General features: G+C 47.5%; 2 non-coding genes across 2 annotated transcripts; one reads left to right on the forward strand and one right to left on the reverse strand.

The window, feature by feature from the left end:
- Positions 1-311: 311 nt before the first annotated feature.
- TRNAP-UGG (transfer RNA proline (anticodon UGG)) lies at positions 312-383 on the reverse strand. Its single transcript has one exon. It is a non-coding gene; the product is annotated as a tRNA-Pro (tRNA).
- Positions 384-9455: 9072 nt separating this feature from the next.
- Positions 9456-9527, forward strand: TRNAP-AGG (transfer RNA proline (anticodon AGG)). The gene has a single exon. It is a non-coding gene; the product is annotated as a tRNA-Pro (tRNA).
- Positions 9528-22159: the final 12632 nt, after the last annotated feature.

Raw genomic sequence — 22159 nt, forward strand, 5'->3', positions numbered from 1 at the left:
TACTTTAACTGTTCTTTTTAAGGTGATTCCCAACCTGCAGCACACGGCTTAATTTTAAAGTTAAACACATTCAGGAAATGTCACCTATTGGTATTTCCGACGCCGCCCTACCTCCCATCAGTAATGTGTGATTATTTAATTGCCGTTTTGAATGCGTTTATGCGCAATGTCCTACTTCAGGAAATCCGTAACTCGGATGATCCTTTCAGAAAGAGTATTTGAGCATGTATTTTTAATTTTCATGAGGCGCTACGTTTTGTAAAGCCACAGTTCAAACAAAAGGGGGCTCGAGCCACAGTTCAAACAAAAGGGGGCTCGTCCGGGATTTGAACCCGGGACCTCTCGCACCCAAAGCGAGAATCATACCCCTAGACCAACGAGCCACCTGTACATAGTGATACTCTGGCTGTAATTTGAAATCAGCACTCAGCATAGTGGGTGCAGGGTAATATTTGTTTGTCCATCCTTAGTGAAAGAATTGAACAAAATCTCTAGAAACCCACACAGTACCAAGAAAAGACATTATACCCTGCGGTTTGGGGGAGGATGGTGCTGGAATGAGGGGCGGGAGCAAGGGTCGATAACAGGAACTTAAAATCTAGGTGCTGCACACATATTTAGAATGGTGGATACTGTACATTGAACTCAAAAACTGTGGATAGTGAAATGGAAATTCAGGATCCAGCTTACCACAGTCAACAGCTTCTGGAATCGAAGAGCTGGAAACTACGCCGTCTACAGGGAAACCAGTGTATTGCACAGCTAGTTGTGAGTAAACTGCAAACCCGAACACTGCACGTGTGACTGTGAATTGCTTCGTAGTTTCGAGCTGTGTCTCTTTCCTGCCCGTCCTCTACTCCTCTCCCACATTCACTTTTATCCCCTTTACCTACTTTTAAACCAATTTCCTCCACCTTTCCTTTCATGTACAGGCAATTACATAAACAGAGGAAGAAACAGACATTACATATCAACATTTGGGAACAGAAAAGCGGATTTTTTTATTGTGGTGGTAATTAATTTCCACCTTGACTTGCATGGAATGGTCGATTTTACAAACAGAGAAAGCTGGATTTTTTTTTTTTTGCTAAAAGAAGATGGAAAAAAAAACCTCTCGTCTAAATGAGGAATGTTGAAAAACGTGCGGGAAACGCTCAGAACATGTTGTTTATTTATGGGTAAAGACAGGGACAGTAATTGTACTAAGCCTCACCGAAGCGGAAACTCATACCCCCATGGGAATTGGAGGAACCTATGTTATGTCAAGCTTTGTTTGTTTTATGTAGTATATTTTGGTTACATGATATGGCACCTCATACCCCCATGAGGCCTTGAAATGTACTTGTTTGAAATGTTGTAGTGGATGACACAGAGGGCCCCGGGCGCTGTGGTGTCTCTAAGTCTAGGTGACCGAGAGAACCAGAGAAGCCTGGTTAGTTCTTTTTCCCTATAACCTAGACCCATATTCCCTTATTTGTTGGTGCCTGTAACTTAAATGAGGTGAGGTGCGGTGTGGTGCTGTGTCGAGTAAATTATCTGAGGTGGCATAGTTTGTGTACTATTGGGGGTTGTGGCATTGGATGTGTGAGGTACTGCATGGTGTGATGTTGTATTGTGAGCCCTGGTGTACTGTGTGAACCCACTGTGGTCTGCTGTGGCAAAGCACATTGTGGAGTGGCTTGACGTAATTTTTGATAGGGTGGTGTGTAAGGTATGGTATGACCTGGTCTTGTGTGGTGTACTCTGTTGTGCTGTTGATTGATCTGGTGCGGTGGTACGTGGTATTATGAGGTTTAGTATGTTGTGTGTATGTGGGTGCGATGTGGTGTGGTGTAGTGTTGCAAGTTGCGTTGAGAATGTGATTTGTTATTCCAAATTACAGTATAATGTTGTTGAAAGAAGTATCACCAATCAAGATGCTGTTCGATGTGGGGTGTGGTACAGGGTGATGAGGTTTGGAGAGGTGATAGATGTTGTGAAGTGGTTTAGTGTAAAGTTGTGAACGTTGGTGAAATTTGATGTGTGCCATTATAGTGTCTGTTTTGGTTTAGTTTGATGTGAGGTTCCATCATAAGTAGGTGTGTGGATTGGTGTGGCGCAGGGTAATGTTATGTGATACTATATAACATACGGCAGAGGGGTGTTTTGGGCACAAGTCCTAAAAAGAAGTGCAGTTCTAATTAGCATATGTATCACAGGAAGTGACATCAGAGGAAATTGTGACACCACATTTTCAGACTCCTGGCATAATACCCAGCCTGTGGCAGTATTGTATTTGGTATATTGACATATCAGTCTGCTCACCTGCAGAGGAATATGGTCATACATATAATCTTCTGCGTTTTCTTTACATCACCTATTTGTTAGATCTTACAATTGAAATCACACATATACGCTTCATTAAAGCTCAGTGGGTTAAGCCCTCATAGTTGGAGGGTATATGTTACTTTTAGATTTCATGTTCAGAGTGATTACATTATACCCCTGCCAGGCTCTTGTGCTTCCAAAAGCAATGATTTGAGTATCAGGTTTCATCGGTCAATAATAATTGCAAATACAAATTCTCTATGTGAGGAACGGTAAACAAAAGCTCTATGTAAAGAACTTTTTTTTATGCGCAAAGTGGAGTCATTCTTCCAACCAAAAGTGTCGCGCTTTTGTTGTCTGGCTAGTACATTTATTTCACTTGTGTCGAAGCACAGAAAGGTACATCTCAACCTATTAAGGAGGCATTCATTCTCTTTCAGGCATGTCTATAATGATCTCAGGGTAACGAACGGGGAGTTCTCACTGCACACTTCAGAGCTCAATTTTGCTCTCCTCTGCTGCCACAGAAGTTGTAGAGGGGCTGTAGATGTAAGTTAAAGACCATTGGAAGATGATATGCAACAGTCATTACACTTGCTCATAGTCGTAAAGTTAGGGTTCCAGGTGAAGCCACTACTCAGCTCACAACACAGAGAACATTTCCCCTTTACTCTACGGTGAGCAGCGCATCCTTAGGTCTCACCTAGCGACGCAGCGCTTGCGCTGCTCGCTACACGAGATCTATTGTCGTCGACTTGAGTTTGGAAGGGGGACAGGATATATGCACTTTCGCCCAGACAGCCGATGTGCACGCTCACGGCATCTGTTTGAGCTCAGGGGAAGACAGCCAATGTGCACGCGTAAGGCTTGCAGCATTAGCACGACACCCACTTTCGCTTCGCTCCCACACACAGGCGCTTTCGCTCTTGCTCGCTCCCTTCCTGTCTCCATCCAGATGTGAGTGCATGGACAGCATATGAGCATGTGTGCGCTTTTCCTCTTCCTCGCTCCCTCCCTACCTCCATCAGGCCCCTTTTGTTGCGGATCTGCCCATTTCCTCCGGTGTCCCTTCGTTTCTCTTTTGTTTCATTTTTATTTATTCCTGCAGGTTGTGAACAGCGATGTCCACGTTTCTGCTTTGTAGCAAGGGATCGGTTCTTCCTGTTGGTATGAATGCAAGCCTAACAGTGAGACGTGAACTTCCTCCCCCCCACCCCTGCCGCCCTTGCTAAATTTTCTCGGGAGGACTCGGACCCGCCTCTTATATATGCAGCATTCCTTTTTACTATGTGTGCGTGTTTCATTCCCCTTGCTCCCCTACCCCACCCTGCACATTCTAGCTCATTAGAAGCATTCCGTAGGCCGCTTTTAAAACCCCTGTCCTTATCTCATCCCCCGCACGCTCCTGGTTCGGCCCTTACCTCAGTTGGTGCTCTGTTGGCTGCCGGCATCTCCACAATCTCCACAGCCCACTCACAGCCGCCTCTGCCTCTCCCTTGTCCATAGCTTTTTGGCATGGTAGTGCAGCAGTCATCCCCTGTCAAGTCCCAGTTCGAGGCTAGGCTTCTTAATCGCGTCGCATCACCAAACCCCAGGGCGCCCGGACAACCAATGTGCACGCTCACGGCGTGTCTTCTCTGGTGATCTCAGCGCGCCCGGGCAGGCAATGTGCACGTACGGCTTGTAGCGTTTGAAAAAGGCGAGTGCATGGTACGCGTACACTTTCCCTCCCTCGCGCACAGGAGATGGAGCGGGCCAAAGAGCACTTTTGTTTTACCTCCTTGCAGGAGCAGGTTGTGACAAGCGATGTACACACTTCTGGTTTGGAGCAAGGGATGGGTACTTCCTGCAGGTATGAATGCAAGCGTAACAGCGAGATGTGAACTTGCGATGTTGCCTTGTGGCCAATGATATGCTGCTTTGGCCTCCGATATGCTTCAGGCACTTCTCACCAGGGGATGCAGCGCAGGACCCGTTGCCGAACTCCAGGCCCTTTGCCTCTCTGAAACTATGCTCCCTTTTTAGGCAGGAGCATCAGGCGACTGCAGGTGGACCACGGCCTGCTCACTGTGTCCCGCTAGCTTGCGTTTCTGTCGGCACACTCTGATGCGGTTAAACCTCCCACCAAGGGGACCAGCCAACATCGCTTGAAGGGTTAGCTTTCAAGCACCCACAGTGCTTGAGAGATTCACTTTTGCATTCAAGCATCTCTGGACCTGGTTTATGCTCTGAGGAGGATGGGCAGCCGACCCTGGAAAGCAGCAGGCGGCGGAGGGAGTTAGGGCATGTGCTATCCGTTCTCCATCTTGGACAGACCCCCCTGCTGGTTTTTTAAAGTTTTGGGGAGTACAAATGTAAGAGACATTGAGTCTCTTCTGTACTGTGCCATGTTGTGTATGTATGGCAATCACAATTCTCTGCTTAAATCTCCTTGGTCTTTTGGTTACCGCTTGTGTCCATCACATCAATGGAGTGGACATCACAGAATGTAGCTCTGTGCAAAGCAGCTGTGGTTTATCTCCAACTCTAATGGTGGGTTTGTCCTCTGGGATCTCAAAAGATGTCCTGTTATGTTTGTGCGGGTGGAAGGAGTGATCTTAGCATTTTTTTTCCTAAACACATTTTAATGTTTTTTTTCTGCTACAACATATCAATTTTAATGCAAGCACATGCTATATTTCTGCAAAATCAAAGCATAACTTTATACTTTATAGGCAGCAGCAGTATCTCCGTCAACAACACTTCTCCCTAGGGGTGCTAAGCTTCATTGTGAACATTGTGGAAACGTTGTGTTTGCCCTGCAATAAAGGATGTTCTTTGCAGACCTGCGCGACTTGTGCTTTGGGAGGAAACAGAGATACTACTTCAGGGACTGAATCCTTATTTACATGTGTACCAAACCGTTCCATGTACTTTTTTCAAACCTTCTGAGGGCATAAGGGATCTGTTGCTGTAAACTTTTTCATAATATACATATTTCATACCTTGACTCACCACAAGCTCAAAGCTTAAGTTGCGTGTGATGTTGTCCACGGCTGAATGATTGATAATCTTGCCACTAGGTGCATGTGTGTGATTAGTTTTCCCATGGTGGTTGTGAGTGGGTAAGAACCTTTTTCATCACTGTCACCAGACATCACCAAGGGGGTCAATGATAGGATTATGTCTCTCTTGTTTATTATCATTGTCCGGTATGTTTATATATGGGCACATTTCCAACACATATGTATCGGAGTACCTGATTCCTGGCTACCTCTTCTACATTGTTTAGAGGTTGCAAACACCTTTAACTTTTCTGGTGTAAGATGCCATCTCGGTAATTTGCAATGCAATAGGTCTAGCAGTTATTAGAGTTTGAGCTATTGTCATTGTAAATGGCAATGCTTTTTATTTATGTGTTGGTTTTTAAAACATAAATAAAAGCAATTGACCTTTACAATGCCACATGTTAAACTCTAGCAAATGCGAGACCTATTGCATTGCAAATGCTTGTTTTAAAAGTAGTGAATGGAAGCAGTGTTACCCCCACTGCATCACTACTGGAAGCCAGTGGCCCCCTCTTAAGAAATTCCTATCACTTGAACCTCAAAGCAACACAAAAATTACAGAAACACATATACATCAAACAAATACATAACTTATAAAATCTTTTATTTAATTTACAAACAAAAAATATGCAAAAATTGAATTTTAAATTCTAAATGTGGAACTTTTTTTACTTAAGTTCCATTTAAAAAAAATGAAGCAATATGTTAGACTCAAACATGTCAGACCTTTTTTTTGCTCCTAAGGTATTCTTTCTTTTTGTCCACACATACCAGTGCTTCAGTTGATGTAATAAATTGTCCATACTGGATTCAATTTGCTGTACTTGCACTCCCAATACAAATCAAGATGAGGATACCAACTTAATTTTTAGTCCCCAATTTCAAGTTCCTTCACATTCACAGAGCATTTCTTTTTTTAATTTAGCTTTTGTATGTGTATATACTTTATTATTCTGCTAATATTTCATTTAGACCCACACCCTTGTCTAAGAACCACTGCATTAAACTGTATGACTGCAGTGAGTGACATTTATTGAAAGTAATAGTTTCTAAACATGAACCTAGAAAAATAAAGTAGACCTACATTCCCTGACAACATTGCCATGAGTAAACCTTATACACACAGCTCGTGTTGATATTATGTGTGAAGCAACATCGTTTCCTATTAAACCACACAGGAGTAATATTCTTGTATAGCATACACCCTGAACTGGATTACGCCAAGGAGGTCTCAAATGGGTTGGTCAATGAAATTGAGTAACAGTGAGGTAAAGTGATTTGCCCAGAAATATACTGTTTGGTCAGGTATATTGAGTTTTTGGCCAGATTCCCTCGTTAAATATTGTGCCTATAGAAGGACATTTCCTTCAATCTCCCATTTAGCAGCAAAGCACACTTGTAAGAAAGAGGGTTATTGGTCGAGGGGGTGAAAACCCTTCTCAGACAGCAACCACAATCCTTGTCAAGATTAATCACAAAAGTCACAAAATTAGCCTGTGCTTAACCCTCTAGTATCTTGGCACAAAAACAGACTTAAGTTAGAGGCAATGTGAAAAGTATTTACACAGCACACAAATAGTAATAAAGTGAATACACAACACTAGACAAATCTAAAACCAATTTAGAAAATTAGAAGAAAGTTGCTATAAATAAAATAACAAAACAAATTAAATCCAATAAGTAGACCCAGAGTTATAACATTTTAAAAATGTTAAGTAAAAATAACACAAGGAGCAGAAACCACTAACTGTGGGTATCTGATCCAACTGGAACAGGACGAGGCCACAAGTACAGGACAACCATGATGGAGCGCGAGTTTGGTCCTGCTGAAAAAGTCACCTTCTCAAAGTCCAGTGATAGAGTCCAGTTCTTCAGGATTTCTCCTTTTATTGTAAAGGAGTGCACTCTGATGCCAGCCATGGGTCCAGGACAGGAAAGCATTGTATATTTGTGTATCAAAACTTGAGATATTTTTGAGAAAGGGAGGATAAAATATTTGCCCACATTAAGAAAGTTTGACTCAATGAAATGCAATGTGTTTGATACACATAGATTAGACATTTGGCTACATATCTACCTGTTAGGAAAGCGGCTTTGCCACTTATGATACCATTTGAGAGGTTAGGATGAGTAACAGATGATACTCACCAGATACCTGGAAAACCGATGGCTTTTTGAAAGTGCAATAGTAGACAAAGGGAGATTTCAGGTAGGCTGAGAGAGGGAGCTGGCATTGTCACTACTGAAGAAGAATTGATTTTGAAAAGTCTCTTTACAGGTGTCATACATGTTCAGGGAGTAAGATCTTGCTCCGGTAGTATTAAGCCCCTCGGCCCATACATGTAATTCATGGAAATAGATCAATGTTTTTTTGAAGAAGGTGTAGAGCAGTGATCTTCAAACTTTTTAATGCTCTGCCTCCCTAGTGGAAAAAAAATCACTGCCCCCACCCCTCGAAATGTTTCACAATTCTTCTATTAAACTGCCCATGTTTAAATGTGTCTAGACTAATTTAAATATTGTAGTTGAGTTCTGTTAAGATAAAAAAAAATGCAATCAAAACATGATTGACAAACACATATTCTGGTCAGGCATGCATTACCAACATGTAAAGGTATCCACAGTGTGAATATTAGAAATGGGGTGGGGGTTTTGACGAATATTTGGAGTCCCTTCCCTTTCAACAGCTACTCCCAGCCAGGATATATAAGACAAACAATGTCAGGTATGGCCATTACTGAGCGGCTTACTGCTGAAAACAAAGCACGGTTATCTGAGTGATGCATCTTTTGGCCAGAGCCTGGCACCCCACCCTGGGATTGAGGCCCTCCTAGGGGGGGGGGGGGGGGCAGCCCCCCAGGTTGAAGACCCCTGGTGTGGAGGGATAGGTACATTAACAGCACATCTGGTAAGATTGCAGTAAGGTATATGGGATCTTTGGGACGCAGTGTTGGGGAAATTGTGTTTGAAAAGGTTCCCACAGGTTCGGGCCCTGCTGTACTAGGCTGGAGGCCGGAAGCCACTAGGGGGTCTTGGTAGAGAGCGGCGTCAGCCCTCTACCAAGTGAGGACAAAATCAACAGTAGTTCACATTCACGGCTTTGATGAATTTTCTTGATGGAAAACGTTAGAATCGACCTTCAGGGTAGGAGATGCGTCTGTGCTCATTGGTTCCCAATTTTGGACTATGTTTCCACTATCTGCAGAGAAGTCACATGTCCGAGAATTCTGTGCGCATTTTTAATCCTTCTAATGTGTAAGGATCATTTATGTACAGAGGCTGTTTCATAAGAAGGTACTGGGTGGCGGGATAGTTGTGATCTGTCATAGGAAGGGGCTCTATGGTTTTACTGTGTTTTATTTGAAACTGGCAATACAAATTTACCTAGGCCAGAAAAACTCCAAAACAAATAATTTCACGCAATGAAATCAAAAGTGATGCGGATTAATGTTCTGAAATGAACAGTCCTTAATGTGGTAGCCTGCTTAAAAAGCGACTTGTGTGTATTATACTAACATGTGCAGCAGCGTGAACTACTTTCGGATGTGCATTTCATATTTAACGTTTTAAACCGTGATAAATCAAATGCTTGCCTATTTGTATGTAAATTTACTGTCTACGTCCTGGTCGTCCCAAAACGCAGGGCACTGATTCAGTACAGTCTCACTCTCCATCAGGAACAAACTGTGCAATGACCGGGAACAGTCTGTGCGTGGGGCAGTGCAGAGTGTGTGCTAACAAGAAACAGTCTGTGTACCTATCAGGGGCGGCGTGTGTGTCGGTGAAAAGCAGTCTGTGCAGAGGCAGAGGGTACTGGTAAAGAACTGTGGGGGTGTTGACTTTTGATTATGTAAATATTGGTGAGAAGCAGCCTTTGCGTTCTTCAGGAACAGCCTGTTACAGAGCACTCGCCCTGAGGGGCTGTGGAGCTCGGATGCTCATGTTAGCTCAGTGCTCACTAGAGCTGAGGAGAGCCCTGCTGGATACACACAGAACAGCAGCTAATCCCCACACTGCTCTGCTCTGCTGATGTGGCAGCCAGTGAAACAGCTGTGATAGCAACATCTGGAACTGCAGAGTCAGCATCCTAGAGAATCAGCTGGCTCGTTGGTCTAGGGGTATGATTCTCGCTTAGGGTGCGAGAGGTCCCGGGTTCAAATCCCGGACGAGCCCTCTTTTTTTGTAATAATACACTGATGGGTTTTTTTTCAATGAAATCCCATACCAAGCATAGATTGATCCAATCCCCACACTAGATTAAATAATACAAGAATGGTAGGATAAAAGGAGTTAACACAGAAAAGATACAAAAATTCTAGGAGTGAAAAAGTAGAAAGTCATTATTTCACATGATTCTATCACTTCAACATTCCTCGTCACTTTTAACAAGTATTAAATAATCATTCAATAGAACCTAAAGCCTTTCACAATAGGATCCGCCTCACCAGGTTACTGTGTGCCTGGAGCTGCCTTATGGTCAGACGTCCCACTATCGTGTTGTGAAGGGGACATCACACTTTCATCCCTCCAACGAAGACATCTGCTCATGATAGCACATTTATCCAGCTTAATGAGCTGCATTCTGTATATTACAGTAACATGAAAAATGTGATAAAGCAGCAGTGCCATACACCATTTGTGGTCCACGGGGCATACAGAGTTACAGGGCCCCAACCGTGGTGGTTGAGGTCTTTAACTCTGGTCTCCATCCTACTATGGCTCTGTGCACTGTCATGAGTAGACACTGTGTACACTTGACTCTCAGAGTAGCGAGGGTGAGCGTTCAAAGAGACATCTGAGGGAGGAATTGTAGGGCACAGTCAAACAGACAATATTGTATTGTCCAGCCTAGGGCTTATCGAATGTCAGATGTTACTTCACATGGTTTTACATCTTACGCCATTACATTGCAGTAAGTACACTAGGAGTATCTTTACATCAGGAGTAACTTAACTTTGCACCTTTAAAGTTATGTATTATACACACACACAAACTAAACGTTGGGTGACAATGTGGTGGTGGGCTTGATCACATAATGAACATGGCGAAACTAACCTCGGTTAAAAGCCACAGACATAAACAAAGGACGGTTAAACTCGCAAGGTGCATAAAAATTAAAATCGAGTGTGGAAGATGGATGCCACCTTAGAATACCAGCCAGTGAAAATAGGGGGTATGGACAAGAAGGCCAAGATGGCAGATGTGTTTTAGAAACACTTCAAGCCCCCCTACATTATCAATTATTATCCTAATGGCTTGAAGTCAACAAAATCCTCCAGCCTAGCAGCCGCAGGAGCCCATAACCGCTCAACTGACTGCCTTCCTTGAGGACCTCTGACTCTGTTGTGATGCTAAAGGCCTGCCACTTCCAGGGGGGAGGTCTGGTCAGTAGAATTGGGGGGTGAGCTTCAACAAACAGGCTGGCATATCTTGTTAACGTGCATTACCTGAGAAGCGCGGCTTAAGGGGCAGTGGAAAGGTAGAGCAGTGTGGATTGTTTGTGTGACTTAAGACAAAATATTTTATGATGTTACTGACCATGTCATGAGTTATGTAGCGTGTGAGGTCATAAGAAGTACTTTGTGGGGGTGTACCTTATAGTTGGCTCAGCTAACCATATCTGCTGAATTTCACTGGTTTTGTACAAGTGAAATTTGAGCCTAACTATAACAACCCTGTAACCGTTGTTTCTATCTGTCAATTTCTCAGTTTTGAAAAACTTCTATTTCCTAACTATAACATCCTTGTAACTTTTGTTTTTCAGTGAATTTCTAAGATTATTTAATGTTGTTTCCTAATAATAACATCCCTGTGGCCTTTGGTTTTTTAAATTAATTACTAAGGTTTTTAAATTGTATTTCCTAAATTTAACCTTTGAGAGAGTGCATTAGATCAACGATGCATTCATTTCCACAAAGCATTTCAGATCGTTTTCAATATGGAACTTCTGAGTAAACACACTTCACCAAGCCCAGGAGTTAGGGTCATTTGTCCTTTAGAGAAGTAGAGCTTCAGTAGGGGCTCCTACTTTGTTTAAATGTGTAAGTGCCTCTCATTGAGGTTTAATAGATTTTAAATGAGTTTAAGTGTCTAAACGACCCCGGGACCCCATCACCCGGGGCCCAGCCAAGACTCAATGGGGGGGAGACCCGTGGCCCCCCTCCCTGGGCTGATTTCAGACCACATCCGCCTGAGCCCAGCCAAGATTCAATGGGGGAGGCGGGCTGCGTGTCCCCCCTTCATGGACCCATCCCGCAGGGCCCAGCCTTGACTTGATTGATGCCCTACAGCCTACCCAGAGCACCCAGTCAGCACCATTGGGGACCGTGGGAGAAGCCTGAACACTGCAAGGAGAACCTGAATGCCCCCACGGGCCCTGCCAGCTCCCCACCTCCAGCGGGAGCCAGCTTTGCTCTCACATACAGGAAGCTGCTAAATATGCAACTCCCTATGTGCGAGAGCAATAGTTTTGTCTGTTCCCTGCCTGCATGACAGTGGCAGGGAAACAGACGAAAACTCTGCTCCCAGCAAGCGGGAGCGGTTTTACAACTCCCGCTTGCTGGGAGCAGACTTAGTGTTTGCTCTGACTTGGCGGGAGCTGTCAAAGCTCGCGTCAAGTCAGAGCAAACACCCGGGACATAGGGAAATGGCTAGGGAGGTGGCTCAAAGGGGGGGGGGGACACAGCCTCCCTCCTTCTGTTTTGAGGGGCTGGCACTGGGGAGGTAGTGATACCTGGGGCCGTATAAAGTCCAGGGGGGCATATGTCCCTCCTCCCTCATCTATTTTAATTTCTGGCTTCGAAGAGGTAGTGGAGGTCGGGGCGCGGGGGTCCACATGGCCCAGCTAATTATTGGTATTAAGTCAATGGTCCAAGAGCTTTTGGTAGTCCCCTGGGCTCTAAAGAGTCCATGGAGGGGGCTTGTGCTGCCTCCTTCAATGTTTTAAATAAAGCCCCAGGGAGGTGGTGGTACCCGGAGCTCAAAAAAGCCCATTGAGGGGGGTTCACTCGGGCCTCTCCCATTTTATAATAAAGCCCCAGGGAGGTGGTGGTCCCAGGGCTAAAAGGAGCCTAGATGGGGGGCCCATGACCCCCCTTCTTTTTCTCCGCAAGCCCGCGTAGCCCCGGGACCTGGCCCACCCGGGGTCTGAAACAAAACAAGCGCACATTTGCCATGAATTCATGGATCCAACCGTGTTTTCACAGCAAAAACTGATGGGACCCTACCACCACACTTAGGGGTGAGTGTATTCCTACCCTGCCCTCTTTTCTTTATTCTTAATGTTTTTGATGGGACTCAGTGGAAGCAGAGTCCCAAGTTGTCTACCAACACTTTCCAGGTTGAATTGTTGGCAGCCTCAGCACGAGTACCGGAGGATCCGCGCCCCTTGATATACAAATTTGATTTTTGTTTAATATCTCTAAAATTCCTTAATGGATTTACACCAAATCATGAGAAGACCTCAGACCCAAGAGGTAACTTTCTGCCAAATTTGGTCAAATTCCGTTCAGTGGTTCCGGCTGTAGTCATGTTCAAAATCCCTGTGGGAATTAACATAGGGGAAAAAGTGTTTTGGGACACTCATTATTCTCGGCCACCGCTTGATAAATCACCCCAAAACTTTCAAGACAGCAGTTGAAGTGAGCATTGTATTCGATTTTAAAATTTTGGAAAGGTTTGTCAAAAACAGCGCCAAAGATATTGGCAAAACAAAAATCACTCTTCCTATGGAAACTTGGTCCTAACTATAACTTCCTACTGACCTCTGAGGTGAAATTGACAGACACCGAACTATACCCATCTGAAAGTAACTGTTCCCAACTGTTAACTACATAATACATTTATATGGGGACACCCCCCACGAAACTACACCCCTGGCTGCCTCCCTCACCATCCCACTGAATTCACAATGGTGCTTCAGGGCTAACTGTGTCGACGTATCAGGCGCCGTAAATAGACGTTAGCAGCCTTCAGGTGAGCGCAACCCAGTGGGACTAGTGGCAGAGCCTCTCCGGTTGTACTGGAGGCCGAGGGGCCTCCTGTTGAGGTATGGGAGTGTGGCAGGAGCACAAAGCAGGCATCCCAGTTTCTGGCCTTTGTGAGCATCCGAGGTAAGCGTCAGGTGGCAGCGGGTAATGGGTGTGGACTGCAGCCCCAACTTGCTGTAGGAGGGTGGCTGGCAGATAGCAGGGGCATGCATGCACCAAGGCTGCCTGTTACTAGACGCCGGGGAGCCATGAATCCTTTATGGGTTCTGGAGTAGCGTGCTACTCACCAAAAAGGTCCTTCAACACATCATTAGGGGTAGCAATCCAACTAAGTGGCTAGCATATCCAACACTCAAATTACTTTCATATTTCAATATACTAATTCACCACTAATCCTCTATTGGTTCCAGAGAAACGTGCTACTTGCCGAAGAAGCGCTTCAACACCCCATCAGAGGTATCATGCGCTATATAAATGCAAACCTTTTTCCCTCTTCTATTTCTCCGCTATCCTTCTCAATTCAAATAACTGACTAACATATCCACCACTCAAATTGCTTTCATATTTCACTATACTAATTAAACACTAACCCTTTATTGGTTCTAGAGTAGCGTGCTGCTCACCGAAGAAGCACTATAACACCCCATCAGAGGTACCAAGCGCTATATAAATGCAAAGATTTTTCCCTCTTCATTTCCTCCACTATCCTTCTCAATCCAAATAACTGACTAACATATCCACCACTCAAATTACTTTTATATTCATTATACTAATTCACCACTAATCCTTTATTAGTTCCAGAGTAGCGTGCTTCTCACCATAAAAGCGCTTGGACGCCTTCGTCAGGAGAAGTAAGCACTATATAAATGCAATTACAATACAATACAATGAATGAACTGCCCCACTCTGGGCTATGCTGCTTGTCTGGGATGCAGATTGCAGGGCCCAGGGCCCAAAGACGACATACTGCTCGCGCAAGAGGCTGACCAGGACCAGGTTTGTTTGAGGCTGTAACTGCGGACTGCCAGCTGCAATGCGCGAGCGGGGAATGGGTAGAATTCTTCTATTCTTGACTCTTATTTGTGCTATGTGGCAGTACCCACAAGGTTATATGGTGCTGCAAACTTAAGAGCCTGCCTGGACAGCTATCCCGGCTCAGCCCCAGGCCCTGCAAACTCAAAGTCTGCCTGGAGGGCCGCATCCACTATATGTGGTGCCCCTGTGAGTGGAGGTGGTTTGCAGGGTCCCCCTATCCCAGTGAAAACGTGGTAGAGGATTTTCCTGGGGACCAAAGGGTGAGGAGTAATGCTCTACTGACCCAACCTAATGCCCTGAGTACTCCTACTACCTTGTTCTCTACATATGATCATGGGGTAAGTGGGCCAGGGCCTCAACTCATCCACCCACCAAACCTCAGTACTAAGGTACCTGTGAATCATATAGCAGGGCCCAATTCACTCACTTTTTTTTTGTTTTACAAAGTTTTACTTTTAATTGTTTATATTCCCGCCGGTTAAAAAGACACTCTTACTCACTCATAAGTGCACCATCCAAGTACAACTGCAAGTTATTTTCCGCCCTGCCTCCCACAGGTATACAGTTAGCATTTTGCCTGGTCTCTTGTATCTCTGGTTCTTTCCCGGCCCCTTTCCTCATTAGAAAATCATGGTCTGGTGACGTTCCAACATACCCTAGCTTTAAAGAATGCACTACAACGTCCATGTCCACCACCACGTCCACCACCACGTCCACCACCACGTCCACCATGTCCACCACCACGTCCACCACCATGTACACCATCACCAGCATGTCACCCACCACCACCACGTCCACCACCATCACCACATCCACCACCATCACCACATCCACCATCATCACCACGTCCGCCACCACATCCACCACCACCACATCCACCACCATGTCCTCCACCACCACCATGTTCACCACCACCATGTCCACCACCACCAACACCACCACATCCACCACCACCAACATGACCACAACCACACCCACCACCACGTCCACCACGACTTCCACCACCAGGTCCACCCCCACGTCCACCATCACCATCACCACGTCCACCACTTCCACCACCACCATGTCCACCACCACGACCACCACCACCAGGTCCACCACCATGTCCACCACCATGTCCACCACCATGTCCACCACCACCACCACATCCACCACAAACATGTCCACCACCACATCCACCACCTCCATGTCCACCACCACCATGTCCACCACCACCACATCCACCACCATGTCAACCACCACCACGTCAACCACCACCACGTCCACTGCCACCATGTCCACCACGTCCACCACCACTTCCACCACCACATCCACATCTACCACCACCATGTCCAACCGTATGTCCACCACCACCATGTCCACCACCACATCCACCACGACAACTGTGTCCACCCCTGCCATGTCCACCATCATGTCCACCACATCCACCACCACCATCATGTCCACCACCACCACATCCACAACCATCACATCCACCACCATGTCCACCCCCACCACCACCACATCAACCACCACCTTGTCTACCACCATCACCACGCCCACCCCCACATCCACCACCACCACCACCACCACCACAGCCACCTTGTCCATCACCACCATGTCCACCACCACCACATCAACCACCAAGTCCACATCCACCACCACACCCACCATCACATCCACCACCACCATGTCCACCACCACCATATCCTCCACCACCATGTCCACCACGTCCACCACCACCACGTCCACTGCATCCACCACCACCAAGTCCATCACCACATCCACCCCCACAATGTCCACCACCACCTCATCCACCAACACCATGTCCACCACCACCACGTCCACCACCACCACGTCCACCACCACCACGTCCACCATCATCACATCCACCACCACTTCCACCACCACATCCACCATCACCATGTCCACCACCACGTCCACAACCACCACCATGTCCGCCACCGCCATGTCCACCACCACCACGTCCACCACCACGTCCACCACCATGTCCACCACCACCACCACATCCATGACCACGTCCACCACCACCACATCCACCACCACCAAATCCACCACCACTACCACATCCACCACCACCACATACACCACCACTGTGTCCACCATCACCACATCCACCATCACCACATCCACCATCACCACATCCACCACCACCACGTCCACCACCACCACATACACCACCACCACATACACCACCACTGTGTCCACCATCACCACATCCACCATCACCACATCCACCATCACCACATCCACCACCACCACAACCATGTCCATCATCACCACCACATCCACCACCACCACCACTTCCACCACCAACATGTCCACCACCACATCCACCACCACCACCACATCCATCACCATCACCACATCCACCACCACTACGTCCACCAGCACCACATCCACCACCACATCCACCACCACGTCCACCACCGCCACGTCCACCACCATCACCACGTCCACCACCACTATGTCCACCACCACCACGGCCACCACCACCGCATCCACCACCATGTCCACCACCACCACATCAACAAACACCACCACCACCCCGTCCATGTCCACTAAGTCCACTACCACCATCTCCACAACCACCACCATGTTCAACACCATCATGTCCACCGTACCACATCCACGTCCACCACATCCACCACCACGTCCTCCACCATGATAACCACCACCACCACATCCACCACCACGTCCACCACCACCACCTTCATGTCCACCACCACCTTCAAGTCCACCACCACCACATCCTCCACCACCACCACGTTCACCACCATTGCATCCACCACCACCACATCCACCATCACGTCCTCCACCATGTCCACCACCACTGCCACGTCCACCACCAACACATCCACCATCACCATCATGTCCACCACAAACACGTCCACCACCACCACATCCACCACCACCACGTCCACCACCACATCCACCACCACGTCTACCACCATCACATCCACCACCACTACCACATCCACCACCACCACATCCACCACCACCACAATTGTCCACCACCACATCCACCACATCCACCACCACCACGTACACCACCACCACGTCCTCCACCACCATGTCCTCCACCACCACGTCCTACACCACGCCCACCACCATGTCCAACACTACCACAATGTCCACCACCAACACATCCACCAACACCACGTCCACCACCATCACGTCCACCACCACCACGTCCACCACCACCATGTCCACCACCACCACATCAATCACCATGTCCACCACCACCATGTCCACCACCATCACGTCCACCACTTCCACGACATCCACCACCACGACATCCACCACCCTCAACACGTCCACCACATCCATCACCACCACGTCCACCACCACCACGCCCACCACCACCATTTCCACCACCACGTTCACCACCACTCCACCACCACATCCACATCCACCACCACGTCCACCACTACCACGTCCACCACCACAACCACATCACCCACCACCACGTCCTCCACCATCACATCCATCACCATGTCCACTACCAAAACGTCCACCACCCCACCACATTCACCACCACATCCACCAACACCACCACCACTACGTCCACCAACACCACCACCACTACGTCCACCACCACCACCTTCATGTCCACCACCTTCATGTCCACCACCAGGGACACCAATACCATGTCCACTACCACCACCACCACCATGTCCACCACCATGTACACCACCACCACGTCCACCACATCCTCCACCACATCCACCACCATGTCCACCAACACGTCCACCACCGCCACGTCCACCACCACCACCACGTCCACCACCACCATGTCCAACACTACCACAATGTCCACCACCAACACATCCACCAACACCACGTCCACCACCATCACGTCCACCACCACCACGTCCACCACTACCACCACGTCTACCACCACCATGTCCACCACCACCACATCAACCACCATGTCCACCACCACCATGTCCACCACCATCACGTCCACCACCTCCACCACATCCACCACCCTCAACACGCCCACCACATCCATCACCACCACGTCCACCACCACCACGTCCACCACCACCACGTCCACCGCCACCATGTCCACCACCACATCCACCACCACTCCACCACCACATCCACATCCACCACCACCACGTCCACCACTACCACGTCCACCACCACCACCACGTCACCCACCACCATGTCCTCCACCATCACATCCACCAAGATGTCCACTACCACCACGTCCACCACCACCATGTCCACCACCCCACCACATTCACCACCACATCCACCAACACCAGCACCACTACGTCCACCACCACCTCCTTCATGTCCACCACCTTCATGTCCACCACCAGGGACACCAATACCACATCCACTACCACCACCACCATGTCCACCACCACGTACACCACCACCACGTCCACCACATCCTCCACCACATCCACCACCATGTCCACTAACACGTCCACCCCCGCCACGTCCACCACCACCACCACGTCCACCACCACCATGTCCACCGCCACCACCACATCCACCACCACCATGTCCACCACCGCCACCATGTCCATCAACACCACGTCCACCAACACCACATCAACCACCATGTCCACCACATCCACCACGTCCACCACCACCATGTCCACCACCTCCACCACCACCACCACATCCATCACCTCGATCACCACCACATCCACAACCATGTCCACTACCACCAACACGTCCACCACCATGTCCACCATCACCTTCACATCCACCACCACCTTCACATCCACCACCACCACTTTCACCTCCAACACGCCCACTACCACCACCATGTCCACTACCACCATGTCCACCACCATGACCACCACCATATCCACCGCCACCACATCCACCATGTCCACCACCACGTCCACCACCACCACGTCCACCACCACCACATCCACCACCACCACATCCACCACCACCATGTCCACCACCACCACGTCCACCAGCACCACATCCACCACCACCATATCCACCACCACCATATCCGCCACCACCACGTCCACCACCACATCCAGGACCACATACACCACCACCACCACGTCCACCACCACCGTGTCCAACACCACCACCACATCCACCACCACCACATCCACCACCACCACATTCACCACCACGTCGACCACCATCTCGTCCACCACCATCACGTCCACCACTACCACATACACCACCACCACATACACCACCACCACCACCTGTGACAGGTAAAGTGTCACTTGAGGGCAGGGGTAATAGGAGTGTCAATCCCAGCTGTGCATGGGACATTTAAGGATGCATTGGGTGCGGGAAGACAGGAATAGGGGCTATGAGTATTACACCAGACCCAAGATACATTTTGAAGAGGCGCAACGTCACAGGGGCTCTTGTAAAAGCACTTGCAGCATCTCTACCTCACAGTGGCATACCTACACAAGCCACTCGCTCAAAACAAGCATTGGCATAGCCAATAGGTCTCGCCTTTGAGACTTTAAAAGTGTTTAGCCATGCAACACTTGATGTTGTTGCACCAAGGATATTGTGCTGGATAACTAAACACTTATAAGGTCCCAAAGGCAAGACCTACTGGCTAGGCCAATGCTTGTTTCACTAGCTATTGTACCTCTACTGTGGCTCATCTGCTGGGATGCACAAATTAAGGGCTGACAATGCGATAAAATAATGCAGGATAGGATCCCATTATATGTGGATGATATCCTCCTCTTGCTAGTGAACCAATCTCTCTCCGGACAACATTCACTGGAGATTCTAACACTATATGAGCTTGCTTCTGGTCTCTGGGTAAACTGGGCTAAATCACTCTTGGTCCCCATTCATGGGGATCAGTTGGTGGTAAACTGTAACAAATCCATTCCTATCAAGAAACTAAGGGGCATATTATCAAGGGGGTTTATCCCCGCTTTTTTGGCTTTAAATTATCTCCCTATTACCTAGCTGTCGCTAACACCAGTTAGCGACAGCTAGTAGGAGATAGCGACCATCTTGGGCCCCACTTTGCATGTCAGAGAAATTTATCACTAATGACATGCAAAGTGGGCGTGCCAAGATGTTAGCGACTGGAAAATCGCTATCTCCTATTACCAACTTTTGGAGATATTCGCGCTAAGCGCAAATATCTCCAAAAGCTAACACCTGCCGTGAGCAGTTCTTAGCCATGTTATCCAATGGGAGGTGGATAACATGGCTAAGAGCATTAGCTCGGTAATGCATGAATATCACTGACTTTTCAGCGATATTCATGCATTGCGGCCGATTTTTATCGCATTTGCGATAAACCTTGGTAGTACCAAGGTTTATCTGCGATAAAAATCGCCGCAGGTCGGCGATAAATTTTTGTCTCTAACCAAGCAATAGCGATAATTATCGCTATTGCTTGGTAATATGCCCCTAAGTTTCCAATCCATAGGTTTTCATATCCCTCAAGACCCGCATTTAACATGGACCCGTAACCTCTCTGCACTTATAACAAAAATGCAGCACGATCTTAGAAAGTGGAAGTGCATCCACTTAATTTACTTGGGAGGGTGGCGTTATTCAAAATGATGACCCTCTCCAGCTTTCTATACACCCACCAGCATTTCCCTTTGACATCCCCAGCCAATGATTTTGTAAACTAAACTCTCTGATCCGTAGTTTCCTATTCATTGGCCGAATAGCGTTAAGTGTAGACAATTAATGTATGATAGGGGACTAAGGATGGCAGATATTAAATTGTATTATTGGGCATCCCAGTTGATGGCGCTTAATGAGTGGTTAACTGGAGGGTGGGAAGATCCAGGCTTTCGATTGGAGCGATCTCACCTGGGCCTTGATCCCATTATAGGGTTACTCTATGGCACACCCATTCCCTGACTCCTAATGGGGCTGACAGCTGTAAATATTAAGATCTGGAGGTCCACCCTACGCTTCATGAAATTGGACAAGACTCTTACACAGTTGACCCCTTTATGGGAGGGACAATGGCTACTCCAAACAGATTGGCTAGAAGGCTTTGAACACTGGGACAGAATTGGAATCACAACTCTGGGGGATGTTTGGAACAGAGCACATTTAGATTAATTCCAAGATCTACAAGATAAATTCTCTCTGATGCACACTCAATTCCATAAATACTTACAATTTCTTACATGCCTTGTCCTATCACCTGCAAGACTCCACTACTCTACCTGAGTATAGCCCTATGGAGGCTAAGCTTCTCGTAGGACGGCTGGGACAGAGAGCGATGTCTAACATATACAGCTTGCTAATAGTCAATGCCTGGTGGGGGTGTCATGGCCCTTAAACAGAAATGGGAGGATCTGACAGGTCCACTAAGAGAAATAGACGGGCGAGATGCACTGATGGTTACCCGAGAAATAGCAATTTTTTCCAAGTAACGACTAATCCAAATCCACTACCTGCATACCACCTACTTTACACCTAGACAATTATGGAATGGTGGGAAACTCTCTCACCCTACCTTCTTCCTCAAATGGAAGCTGACTTTTCCTACATGGTATTGCTGTGCCCTTGCATACTGTCTTTCTAGAAGGGAATTCAAAAGATAGTATCCTTAATCTCAGAGAGAGCTGTGTTCCTGACCCCCGAGGGTAGGGCCACTGAACTTCTTGGAAGACCTGGTGGATCCCATGGTTATGGTGGGGGTGGCCATGGTGGTGGCTAAACAAGATATTGCATGCAGATGGAGATCCCCTCAACCCCCACCCTGTTGGAATGGCAAAAGCGGAAGTGTCGGCTAGTACAGAATGGTGGTGGCACGGTAGGGTGTTTGAGGGGAGGTAAAAG

This window comes from Lissotriton vulgaris, unplaced genomic scaffold (assembly GCF_964263255.1).
Source record: "Lissotriton vulgaris unplaced genomic scaffold, aLisVul1.2 SCAFFOLD_391, whole genome shotgun sequence".
Lineage (NCBI taxonomy): Eukaryota > Metazoa > Chordata > Amphibia > Caudata > Salamandridae > Lissotriton > Lissotriton vulgaris.